Source organism: Corvus hawaiiensis, chromosome 13 (genome assembly GCF_020740725.1).
Source record: "Corvus hawaiiensis isolate bCorHaw1 chromosome 13, bCorHaw1.pri.cur, whole genome shotgun sequence".
NCBI lineage: Eukaryota > Metazoa > Chordata > Aves > Passeriformes > Corvidae > Corvus > Corvus hawaiiensis.
Window position 1 is genome coordinate 13,606,294 of NC_063225.1, and position 12,476 is coordinate 13,618,769.

The window sequence follows — 12,476 nt, forward strand, 5'->3', positions numbered from 1 at the left end:
TGGAAGTAAATTTGGTGTTGTAGTTGGTAATATACACAGAGTTTTTTAAAAGACCAAATTGCATATATACATCTGAGTGAAGCACATGTTTATTTCCTTTTTGTGACCTTTTAAATATAAGCTTTTTCTGTTAAGTAAATGAAGTAGAACAAAATTACTGCTGGAGCTCTTGTTCTTGAATTTTACATTTGTTTCACATGATTCCTGCCAGGTGCCTTAATATGTGTTTGTTTAATTCATGGGGCTTTCATATCACTTGTTGAAGTTTGGTCAAGAGCTTGTGTTGGTTTGGCTGCCAGGGAAATCCTGTGTGTGTCTGTGGAATGGGCACAAAAGGACACAAATGTCATCTTGTTTAGCCTTTCAGTTATGTAAGCATATCACATTTGTTTGAGTTCAGGTGAAGAGTGTTAAGTTATGAATTCACTTTGGTTTACAAGAATTTCTTAATCTTCTTAAAGGTATGTGAGCCAGCCTTGTCCCAAGAAATAAGCTTTGCATTTTTAGTTCATGTGAACATATGTTGTGGAGCTGTATGTGATGTTTATTCTGAATTGCCCTATTACATGTGCGATTCTTCAGAATGCTCTCGTGCATCTGGGAGGGAGAGTTGATATTTTTCTTCTGAACCTTCTTCAGTAATCCTTCCCTTATAAACTGGGATGTGAAGACATTTGATGCCTTATTACCCTTTCACAAAGTGTGGTCTGCAAATTAAATAAATTATATTACGTTGAAGAGTAATAATATTCCTTGTGACTGTAATATAAGAAATTCATTCCCAAATACCAAGTCATGGTTGTCTTTTTCAAAAAGGCAGAAACTCTGTTCTCATTTTTGTTGTTTTATATATTTAACAGAATGGGAAGAGTCTGTCTTGTGTTAAAATTACTTGATAACCCTTATAAATGGTAACATTTTTATTTTTAGTGGTTGAGCAAATCTGGGCGCTTATACAAATTTCATTGTATTGGAGTGTTGCAGTATGAACAAGTAAAGTACAAAGTGAAGCAAAGTCTGAAAGCTGTTGCCAGAGCTAAAAGTATCTATACAGAGAGCTGCATACAGGATATAAGACAAACAAAGTCACCACCCAAAGAGGCAATGTAGTTAAATTGACTTGTTTTGGCAATGCTTAGCATTTTAAAATGCAAAAGAGAAAATGGGATATCGTAATTCATAGAAGAAGCTTATTGGGCACATACAACTCGACTCATTTTGGCTAAATTTCAAAATGTACTTAGAAATTTTAAAATAAAAATTCTTTTTTTCTTTGGAATTACAGAAGAAACAGAGGGAAGCAAAATGCTTGGGTTTTGTTGCCATTTACTTTGAAGTAATTTACTCTTCTTCTAACTTTTGGCTAAAATTCCAGTAAGTGAACAATAAAGTATGTGTGGGAGTTTTCTGGCAACATTGAACTTCCTGGTAACCTGTCTCTACCCTAACATGGAGCAGATTTAATCTTTTTAAGATTTTTATGAGATTATTAGTGTTTCATGTAATTGAAACATGCATTTCTTCAATTATTTTTCTCACACACTGGCATAGTACCAATGGTTCAATAAAGCCAGTAATCTCAAAGTAGACTGCAGGATTTTATGCATCACCACATGGTGATAGCTGGGGTTTTTTCTTATTATTTTTTTCCCTTAAAAAAAATATCACTGTTTTTTTTCCTTTTAAATGCAGCCAGTCTCAGAGGTAGTAAATGCTTCAGAAGTGATGGTCTGGCTTCCCTGGCCCTTCTTTGGGGAAGGGCCAAAGACCTGACAACCCTGACTTTAGCCTTGTTTGATTCTCATGCTCTTCCTTTCCTTTCTGCCAGCACTGGTGCTGTTCTGGCCCAGTAGTGAAATACTTCTGTGAGCAAGTCTGGCCAGAAACCAGTGAGGGCTTGTTATTTTTAGGGGTCTGTTTTCTACTAGTTTCTTCCTGAACAGGTTTACTGCAGGTCCCTACAAAACCCCAGTGCTAGTGTGAGAGAAGAGGACATGAGAGCCAGGCTGTGGGCAGTGGGGATGGTGAAGTGTTAAGGGAAGCAGGATGGCCTCCTTTTGGGTGGCAGCCAGCCCTTAGTTGTTGGGAAGATAGGTTGTATTTGCATACATAAGCCTTGACGCATAAGCTGTTGTTTGGCAGTGGTTCCTGCATCAGAATCCCTTGTTGGAGTTGGGAAGTGCTTCTAGCCTGTGTGAAGGCTCACTTTGCAGAGGAGGTTTTGTGGGGCTGTACTTGCAGGTTGGCTGATGGCTCTGTTGGACACTGTGCTGGCAGATTCTAAAACCCACTGAAGGGTTTTAGAATCCTTCCACTTCTTATTCTTGTTCATCTGTTACATTAAACTTGGAGTATTTTTCCTAATTTTAATGTAAAATCATTCACTTCTGTGTTCTGATTAAATATCCCTGGAAATTGGTTCCTAAAACTAAGGTGTAATTTTTACAGGAATGAAGTTATGAGACTATTTGGTGCTTTTGAAAAAGGAGAGACACTTAAAACATCCTGGGAGGAGGAATTAAAGAAAAATACTTAGTTATTGATTGCTACTTGCTTTCTGACTACTTAAGTAAATGTTTTAAAGTCTTTAATACCGTATTATTATTGTAAGAAGGATAATTACTAGGTAAGGCTGCTTTTTGCCACGGAAGAGCTGTCTACCATATTTTATTGGCTTTCAGTATTTTCTTGCTATAACGTACAGAACTGCTGTAACAGCATACTTGAAGAGGCAGCAACAGCAAATTTATTTTGTATTCAGAGTGCAACTTGCCCTCATTTAAAAAAAAAACAAAGGCATGAGTGCACTTGAACAGCAACAGGTATGTCTGTTCCAGCTGTTAGAGTATGAAGGCAATTTAAATGGGTTACTTGACTATAAATTCCAATTCTAACTTCTTTGTCAAAGTTCTGCTTCTGAAGCATGCATGGTTTCTAGGTGCATTTTATTAAGAGTGTTTTAACTCATGTAACACTTGTTACAAGAAAAGCATTGAAACTCAGATTTCTATAAAAAGTGTGATATTTAGGATTTAAGCCAAGGAGAAATGCTATGCAGTTGAACCATACTATGGAGTATTAAATGAAAAGCTAGTGGAAGAAATAAAAGGAAGATCAGTAAAGTCTTCAAATAGGGAAAAAAAAAGTCTTTGGTTAAGAAGTAAAGTTGGAGAAATCTCAACATCTTCACTAGCAGATGGAGATATTTCTGGATTCACTTCCACCAGAGCCAGACCCTGTCAGATTTAGTAGTTATTTTCTAGAATAGAAAAGTAAGTTGGTTTTTTTAGTTAGTGTGATAGTACTATAAGTTACTTTCATAATAGTTGCATGTTTCTGCTAAACTAGCAAAGTTAAACTATTTTAATTATTTTTTAGCATTTAAAGACCACAATGCTGAACACAGTCTTGGTTACTCTAGGAAGTTGTTACTTCTGTGCTGCTGATCCTCTAAAGGTGTGATTTTGTTGTTTAAGGGTAGTCTTTCCAGAATTACAAGCTCTAACAACGTGGATATACTACCAGAAGAGCGTTAAAATGTGGATTGTCCTGAAGTGCAGCAGAAATCAGTAGATCAGCTGATACCTTTTGGTTATGAGGGGAGAAACCAGTGAATACAGGTGTCATGCAACTTAGTATTGCCATGAACTGTGGTGACACATCGTAGTTCAAGGGGAGGAACAGCCTTTCTTTTAAAAAATGGGAAAGTGTAGAAACACTTAATGAAGAAAAACAAATGTTTTGGGGGATAGAAGGTGAACCAGGCTCCCTCAGACATCTCAGTTGCTGCAGTGCTGCTGTGTATTAGTGCAAGGCCCATTAACATCAGGCACCAGTTGTCTTTCCACCTCGTTTGTTGATGTAGGAGACTGAACTGTATCATATCAGCTTTCCAGCATTGTGGGCACACCATCATTTACTGCCACTCACACTAAGGGAGCTGTCAACACAAAGCCTGCCTGCCTGCCTGCCTGCCTGCCTCAGGAGGCAGCTAACAGCCCAGGCAGCAAGGAGCTTGATTCAGAAAATATTTGAGCAGTTGTAATGGTACCTGGCACATTTAAAGACACATTTCTCTCCTTTGTCGGAGAACATAATTTTTTCTTAATTTGAGAATGAAATTTAACAATACCTGTAAAATCTCTGTCTAATAAGCTGTTGGAAGAAATGTCTCAGTGTTAAGGAAAGAAAGGTTTCTTGGAGTGCTTTTTTTTAGTTTGAGTTTTTTTAAGGTGTCTCAGGGCCCTGCTGGTAGCACAGGCTGTGCCAGATCTCCATTTGTTCAGACTGGATTCTGGCTTTGACTTTTGGAAGTAATGGAATTATTGAGAACTGTTGGTTTTGGACCTCTGCAGAAGGAGAACATCTGGCAAGAGCCTTACTACATTCCAACTTGCTTATGGAGGGGGAAGCACTTGTTGGTGCAAAATGCATACTGGAAAAAGTAGACCTTGACACGGCAGGCTGTTGCTAACTTCCATCACTTCAAATTATCAGTCATATGCATGCAAGTAGAGACGCTTCTAGAAACTTTTAAGTTCACTTCAAGCCTTTTTTTTTTTTCCTTCATGCCTAAAATAATAGAAAAAAACACATTTTGCCCTAGGCAGCTTTTTTTCTGAGGCAAGAAGGTGCTACCTTTCCCTTGGACAAACCGGTAGGCATTTCATTGTGCTGCAGGACAAATAGCGGAGCCCTAACATCGCAAAAGCGTCTTTCTTGATTGAAGATGCAGTATGGAGGATTTCTTCTTGATTTTATGCAAAAGAGGAGAGAAATAAGTGAGCCAGGTTGTAATAGTTACCTAAGTCAACATTGGCTATATTTATTTTATTGTTTTTTCCACATCTAACTTAGAGTTAGCCTACCACAGCTCTGGCTTAGGTGAGCAGATGTGCAGTGCTTCCATTTATCTATATAAGCATTCTTCCCTTTTTAAATATTGAGCAGATAAACTTTGTTTTCAGAGTTAAAAGAGGGTGTTTAATGCTGAAATTTTCATACAGTATACACTTTCCCCCAGCTGTATTGAAAGAACCCGAAATCTCTCATGACGAACTGAAGTTCACACAACCCTGATGTGTAAGTTCTGTTTTGCTTAGTAATGAGAGTTAATTCCTGCAGCTGACTTAGATGTGCTCTTTAGAGCAAGGAAGTGTAAGAAATCATCTCACTGAAGACATGCCTGTCTAGAGGCAAACTTGAAAACCTTTCAGATTTCTTTGTATTCTACATGCTTTGTTTTATGAAAAATGTAAGATGTTAGTGTGTAGTTGTTTTAATGTGAGAGACTGAGATGCCATGCTGCTGGTAATAGACTTTTGATTTCAGTATTGTAGGAATGCCAAAAATCAGATAGAGAGATACTGTATACTTTAGCAAAGTATAGCTTTTCTTCCACATTCTTTTATGAAATGGCTTGGTCTAGATCTTCTCAAGTTCTGACTCAGGCTTCTGTGATCTTGACTGTGTATCTGTAAATATCTTTGTTTCCAGTCATATTATTGTAAATGTGGAGTTACATTGGCATTTCCTTGGCTATACTGTATAGTATGCTTGCCATTATACTTAAGGCTCAAAATTCTGCCTCACTAAATTACAAGGTTTTTGTCTGATGCTTGATTTCTCCACTGATTCACCTTCATGAACTTGGAAAGTCAAAATATATGCTGTTTCTCAAAAACTTTATCAGGTTTTTCTTCCCCCCGCCCCGACTCTCTGCTTGATATGTCAGAGGGTCTCTTTTTCCTTGAAATATTTTAGTGTTAAAGTATTAATGATCTTCTAAATAGCAACAAAGTAATTTTAATTTGCTGCAATTGGTTATCTTAATTGTGTCTGTATAAAGATGCATGGCAATCGCTAACACCATGGAAAGATACTGACCTCAGGTTGATCTTAGAATTTGTTTTCAAGCGGGTCAAAATTTGCTGGACCCTTGTGATATCATAAATGATTAAAAATACTTTTTCTTAAAATTTTTAGACACGTTGTTAGAAAAGCTGTTGCACTTGCCATATTTTCTTTGCTCATGAGAGTTAGCACCTCAGTTACGCACTGTGTAACTCAGATTAATTGTGTGCCTGAATTGGCAGTTTTCTGTACAATCATGTTGTAATACAGTTGGTAACAGTAGCTGTTGCCTATGAGGCTGTATTAGAATATTTTTGGCCTGATGTGTGCAGTCTTGTGACACTGGCCTTGATTTGGTGTGTATATATAAATATATATGTGTATATCTATATTTTAAAGTGTGTGGTTATATAAAGCAGTTGAGTCATAACTGAAGTAACCACAGGAAAATTTGCCAGTAGAATGGATTATTTTGATAGCTGGTACTGTAGGGCTGAGACTTGCATGTTAGAGCTGTTCAGCCTGATACTTCATGGCTGAACACAGAGAGGGAATAAGCAGCACGATGCGATTTAATAGCAGTTTAGCTGTGTGTTTGAGTGTGAATAAAAGCTCTGGGTTGTACCCCTCTTAAAGGCTTGATCTCTAAGCTGGTGTACTTTATTCACATTTGTAACCAGTGAGGCTTCAAAATATACTCTGTGTGCACACATGTAAATATTATTAGTATACAGGATAATTTATAAAGATTAGGATTTCAGGTTTGTTTTTTTTTTTTTTTTTTTTTTTTTTAGAATTTTAACCTCAAATTGGATCAAAGAATAATATTAAAACTTGTATTAATATAGGGAATTTTTTTTGGGAGGGGTGAATGGTAGCTTTACTGTATAGTCCTCTGAGCACCTCTGTGGATTTATAAGAAAATTCCCTTTTTTAATAGTTTAAATGCCAATTTTTATAGTTTTTGTCATTAGTTTTTGCTTGAACTCTGAATAACTACACACATCTAACAAATGCATGTTACATACAGTATTGCAAATATGCTCTCCTCTTTGAACAGTACCTGATGTAATTTTTCTGGCAAGATGGGTGTAGCAATGTGCAGTTTTCTGGTTTAGCACAGTTTGTGTGGGAAATGCCAGCTCCAATTTTATTTTGAGTGTGTTGTGTTGTGTTTTATTTAAAGTGTCCAGGTCATTCCAGGTCACTTGGTGTGTTCAGTGACATGATTTAGAGTCTAGGAAGCAGAGAATATGAGGAAAGAGAAGCAGGTAATTTCTGACATTTCTGTAAGGGCACTGCTCTTACAGGAATTAATAATCCAGTGTTGTTCTTAGGGAATACATAGGTCTTATTGCAAGAAATGAATAGGACTGTTTGTGAAATCAAGTTAAAAGTAGTAATTGCCTTTTTTTTTTTTTATAGCAAATTGTATTTAGGTAATGAGTTGAAACAAATCTAAAACATACGTGATAGTTATACAGGAACCAGTACTGAGTTTTGATGCTAATAGACACTTTAAAAATATATTCAAGATTTTCGTCAGTTGTCCTGAACCAGCATGGATTTTTTCAATTTTTTTCTGGATTTATACAATGTCTTTTGTTGCTTTAGAAAAAGTAGAAGAAGCATACACTCAGAAGTTTAATTCTGTCTGGAGAAAATACTGTTCTTGCAAATAATTTTCTGTATGAAAGTATAGGTTTTAAACAGTTTTACATACAGGGAGAATTCAATTTGCTGATATATTAGATTATAACTAATTTTTAATACCTGCCAATGTTGGTCTAAGTTTTGGTTATTGCCTAGGTAAGTTTTGTACTTGCTGTACATTCCTCCCATTTGAATAATTTTGTTCTTATGAAGTTTTAATTGTGGTTACCTGTTCTATAGATAGAAATTAACTTTGTATAGCATATCTTCTGACTTTTCTTCAAATAATTTCCACAATGACTGGCATAGTAGATATTTAGTATTTGCCATGTCAGATAATCATGCTCTGGAATTCTCTGGGATAAAGAATGTTTCAAAAATGAAAATAAATTTTTTTGCTACTATTAATAATCACTGTTGATATTTCAAACAGGTGTACAAACTGATCTTTGCAAATATTAATATTCAAATGGAAGCCAGTGTTTTATGGGTACTAATTGAGGTAACCAGTGTCCCCTCAGCAGGCCTTCAGTCCCTGCAGGGCTTCCTTGTAGTTTTAAACCCCTGCCATTAGAAGCTGGTAGTTAAAAATCTCAACTCCCATGGTTATGAACCTGGCTGGGCAGGTGGGGAAAGATGTGAAAACTGATAGGTAAGCCCAGGAGAGATCTCACTTTTACACTGCGCAATGAATTAAGTGTTCAATCTGTGACACTACAGCTCAATACAGGGAGGAGAGTGAGCAGCAGTGTGCAATTTAATAAAATTATCTTGGGAAGTTCCCTGAAGTAATTGTAAAGTCCAAAGTTGGTACTAGATGACAGACTCAAGATGGTGTTTCTGTGACATATCCATAGCTCTTCCATTCATTTTCTCTGGAGCAAAGGTACAAAAAAGGATACTGTTCTGCTACTCCTGCTGGTGCCTCTAATAAGCAACTCTGTTACTGGGGAGGAACTTTGTTTTTTGATCTGGAGGGATGGGGGGGAGCTTGGTATTCATATGCTGGAAGACAATTAGTACATTCTCCAAGAAACAGTATGCATTGAGATTTGAAAAATTTTTTCCCCCTCCATGCTTGCACTACCCCTTGCTCTACCTTTATCGTGGAAAGTGGATGGAGAGGAAGTTCTCTATTTATATAGTTTGAAATGAAAGTGGTTTGTCTTTTACCTAATTATAATGTTGCATCTGAATTTATCCCAATGGCAATTAAGTGGTTAGACTATTGGTAGGTGGCCTGCATTTCATTTTTCTTCTCAATTTGATTCATGCCCTCAGCTTTGGATATTTTAAGCCTACCACATTATATCTATTGTCAAAGCTGCTTTTGGTTTTGAGTGTCCTGCTAGTCCCCTTGTCATCCATGTTTCCTCCCACTTCCTGAGTAATAAATGTGTGGAACTTTATCTTGTCTTTACTTATTGATTTTTTTTTTTTTTTTTTTTTTTAAATCTGACTTGTGAATTTTGAGTTCTTTGTTAGAAAATAAATGTTTTTATTATCTTATTAAAAATATTACATCTACTGTAAAAAGAGAAGTAGTTTTAATTGAAAATACCAAGAAGAGGCTGGAAACTAGTCTTAACCTACTGAAAGTTAAAATATTTGAGTATAGTGTTTCTCCATCAACTCTTATTACTCTTTTCATCTCCTTACCAGAAAGTCTAGACCTAAAATATAATTTTGGGCAATAATTGGTATCATACTTCACAACAGACTTCTGCAATATATGGCCTAATGGTAGATTGATTTGTTTGTGTGTCTGAAATGCAAAACACAATCAACGCTGTTATGGTTTGTGCTGTAGGTTTTTTTGTAATTGATTTCAGATGTTGAATCTTATCTGAAGGAATATCATTACTCTGAAACAAAATTGGATAAAGAAGCTATAAAAGATAGAAACTCATACCTTGAGTACCTAGTATAACAACCTACAATGTGATTTTTTTGCCAAATCATTTATTTGATCAACATCGTAGCAGATGGTAACCCTATAAAGTATATTATCGTGTTTACACAAACATTAGAGCCTGTGTCTCTTGAAATAAGTTTTAAATATAGTCTTCTTTGTCTTATGCCAGCAAGAACAACCTTCATTTCAGTTTGATTGTAAGATCCAATTTTTTTTTATTAGATGAACGTTTGAATCTGTTTCTTGAGAATGAATACATATGTTGAAATAATGAGGCAACAGGTTTCTTCAGGTTTTCTTCTAGAAGAGCTTGAAATGCTCACAGCAGCTTCATAAATGTGATGTTAAGCAAAGCCTGTTTAGAATCCAATGCATAAAGCCAGAAAGCATCCTCATGACTTGGCTGGGTCTCCCCGAGGTGAGTGAGGAACACTCAGCCTTTCCTGCGGGCTGGCCAGGCTCCTGGATTTGGGTTGTGCTCTGTGTGCACGGCTGGCCAAGGTCAGGAGTGTCCTCGCTGGGACAGCAGCAGTGAGTGCTGTGGAGGTACCCTGTGAGCCAGCCCAGCCCCAGACTGCCAGCTGAACCCGCTCAAACAAACGTGGTATTAGACTTATGGTATTACTCCCTGATTAAACTGCAGCATATGTGCTATGGAAGTAGTCAATTTTGATTGAGAACTATGAAATCATGAGTCATTTCAATTACTTTCCGTCCTCAATGCCTACTAAAAATAGGAAGTGGGGGTAGAACCTTGTTGTACCCCTGTCTGCCTGAATGCAAGTCTGCGTTACTGGACCTTTGTAACAACACAGTTGTTCAATTTCCACCTTTTTTGCTTTACCTAAAGCGGCTGAGATACTGCAGCCTTGTCCTGCATGTCTTTCAGTGCTCTGTTAACTGTCACAGCTTTCCTGTGCCCTTTGACATCCGTGATGAATTAATTGATAGTGCAATTGTTCACTGCCTTTCCTTGTGGAAGGGGTTGTACAAAGGTGATGATCCCCCTAGTTCCTCTGTTCTCTTTTGCATTTCCCAGGAAAACACTAGAACTCTTTTCGTGATACTTATGCTTTGAGACTTTATTGAATTTATTACTATAGATCACTTCCATGTTATTTCTTACCAAGTGTTCCCCACTTCAGGATCTTCACATCTCAAAGGTGAATCTGATGGTCCTGGCTCAGTTACACAGAGTTACCTTCGGCTGTGTTAAAGTATGCATTGTTTTTTGTTTGTGCTCATCCTGTTAGAAACTGTCTGGGTCTTTGTCTCATCCAGCATTTGGGTGGTTTTCATCTGTCATCCATGGAAAACGCATTGGTGTACAAAGCAGAAGAGATTCCTTGAACACCATCGTAGGTGCACATCTGATTTCCTGGTTGAGTGTTGCTAACTACCTGGGTCAGCACTTGTTTGGTGTCTTAGGTTGATGGAGACCAAGGGCAGCAGGGGTATCATTCTGCGTGCAGTATAGGGTTTCTTTTTTCTTGTAGCCTTCACAGAGCATCTAAAATGTGAAAGCATCTTCCTTGTGTGAAAATTTTGTGTAAGGGATAGGTCTACATGCAAGCCTGTTTGGGGCTTGTGAGAATAAAAAAATTGAAAAGGAGGAAAAAATGAAAAGGAGGAAAAAGACACCTGGCAGCAAAAAGGAAGTTTACTACTCTAGCTAACTGTACTGGGCTTTTTTAGAAAAAAGAATTCTGGGAACTAGTCAGAAATTAGTTTTCTTCCCTATCTGAAACAGCTACCTTTTGGCTTAGAGCAGTTTCTTTAAACAATTTATTTGCATAATTCAAATGGTAGAACTAAAATACTAGAATTTTTAGCTGTACATGTGCTGATTTAGCAGAACCATGACGTAAGTCCTTATGTCCCACTGACTCACATTTTTAAATGAGTAGCATGTTTTACTGATTAGGGGTCATGCATCTGAATGCTCTATGCATAACCATTATCTACTGACATATTTCCTGAAATGGGTTGATATAACCTACTGTATCTTAAACTTTCCCAAGGACTTTGTCTTGCAGTAAGATACTTTTCTTTTCTCCCCACATATATGTATCTTTTGAAACTAAGGCAATGGAAGACATGTTATGATAATGACTGGATTACTAGCTCTGTTGTTTCTGGCAGAAAAGAGTCAATTGTGCCAAAAGATTACTTTTGCCTTTGTCAGTGCCAGCCACGACTCTTTACTCAGCTCCTGGACCAGTTACAATGAAACAACAACAGTACTGTCAGCTGCAAAATGCAGTAAACTTCCCCAAACTGCTGGCTCAATATAGTGGTGGTTTTGCATTTTCAAAGAGTGTTCTTCAACCTTGAGGATCTTTCCTGCAGTACACCAAAAGTGTCTATAGTTTTTATCTGAGTGATTTACTGTACTTTCAGTTTAACGTTCCCTTTTGCAGGCTGTCTTTGTCTAAATAACATTTTATAGTTTCATAAAGCACATTTCTTAAGGAAATAATGATTAGAATAGTAGTGGTCCATAGGTAGTTATTTACAGTATTAGCTTACATTCTATTTTGCAGTATGTCCAGTCTGAGAAATATGCATGAAAATTTTATAGCTGCAATATAAAGTTAGGGTTTAGAGATGATTGTATGGAGTAGCTTACATTCTACTCTTATTTATAAATTGGGACACTTAGTTCTTATTTATAAATTATGACATTATAAAACTTCATAAATAGTTCATAGTATATATTACATAAAAAATTTATGCTATATATCAAAACTCTTTAAGGGAGAAGTTCATGTGATAGGGAAGTAATGAGCTGCATTTTGTAGGCCAAAGTGCTTGGAAGCCTGCAGTTTAGGATGTGTTCCACATATTACAAAAAAATATCTTGTGAAGCAGATAATCAGGAACCTAATTGTTAGAATATTAGCTTTATCCTTAATGAAGGAATTTGCTATAGGAATTCAGGTGCTTTTGCAATTAGCTGTTTGGGAATGTGGTTTAAAGATGGTTTGACCAATTAAATTTGGATAGAAATTGGATAATACATGGGATATATATATATTCTGATACAGTGTTTAAA

The 12,476-nt window shown here is 36.7% G+C and overlaps 1 protein-coding gene across 5 annotated transcripts in view; it reads left to right on the top strand.

The window, feature by feature from the left end:
• Nucleotides 1–12,476, top strand: part of TCF12 (transcription factor 12) — a 160,873-nt gene that overhangs the window by 28,961 nt on the left and 119,436 nt on the right. The window lies entirely within an intron of this gene.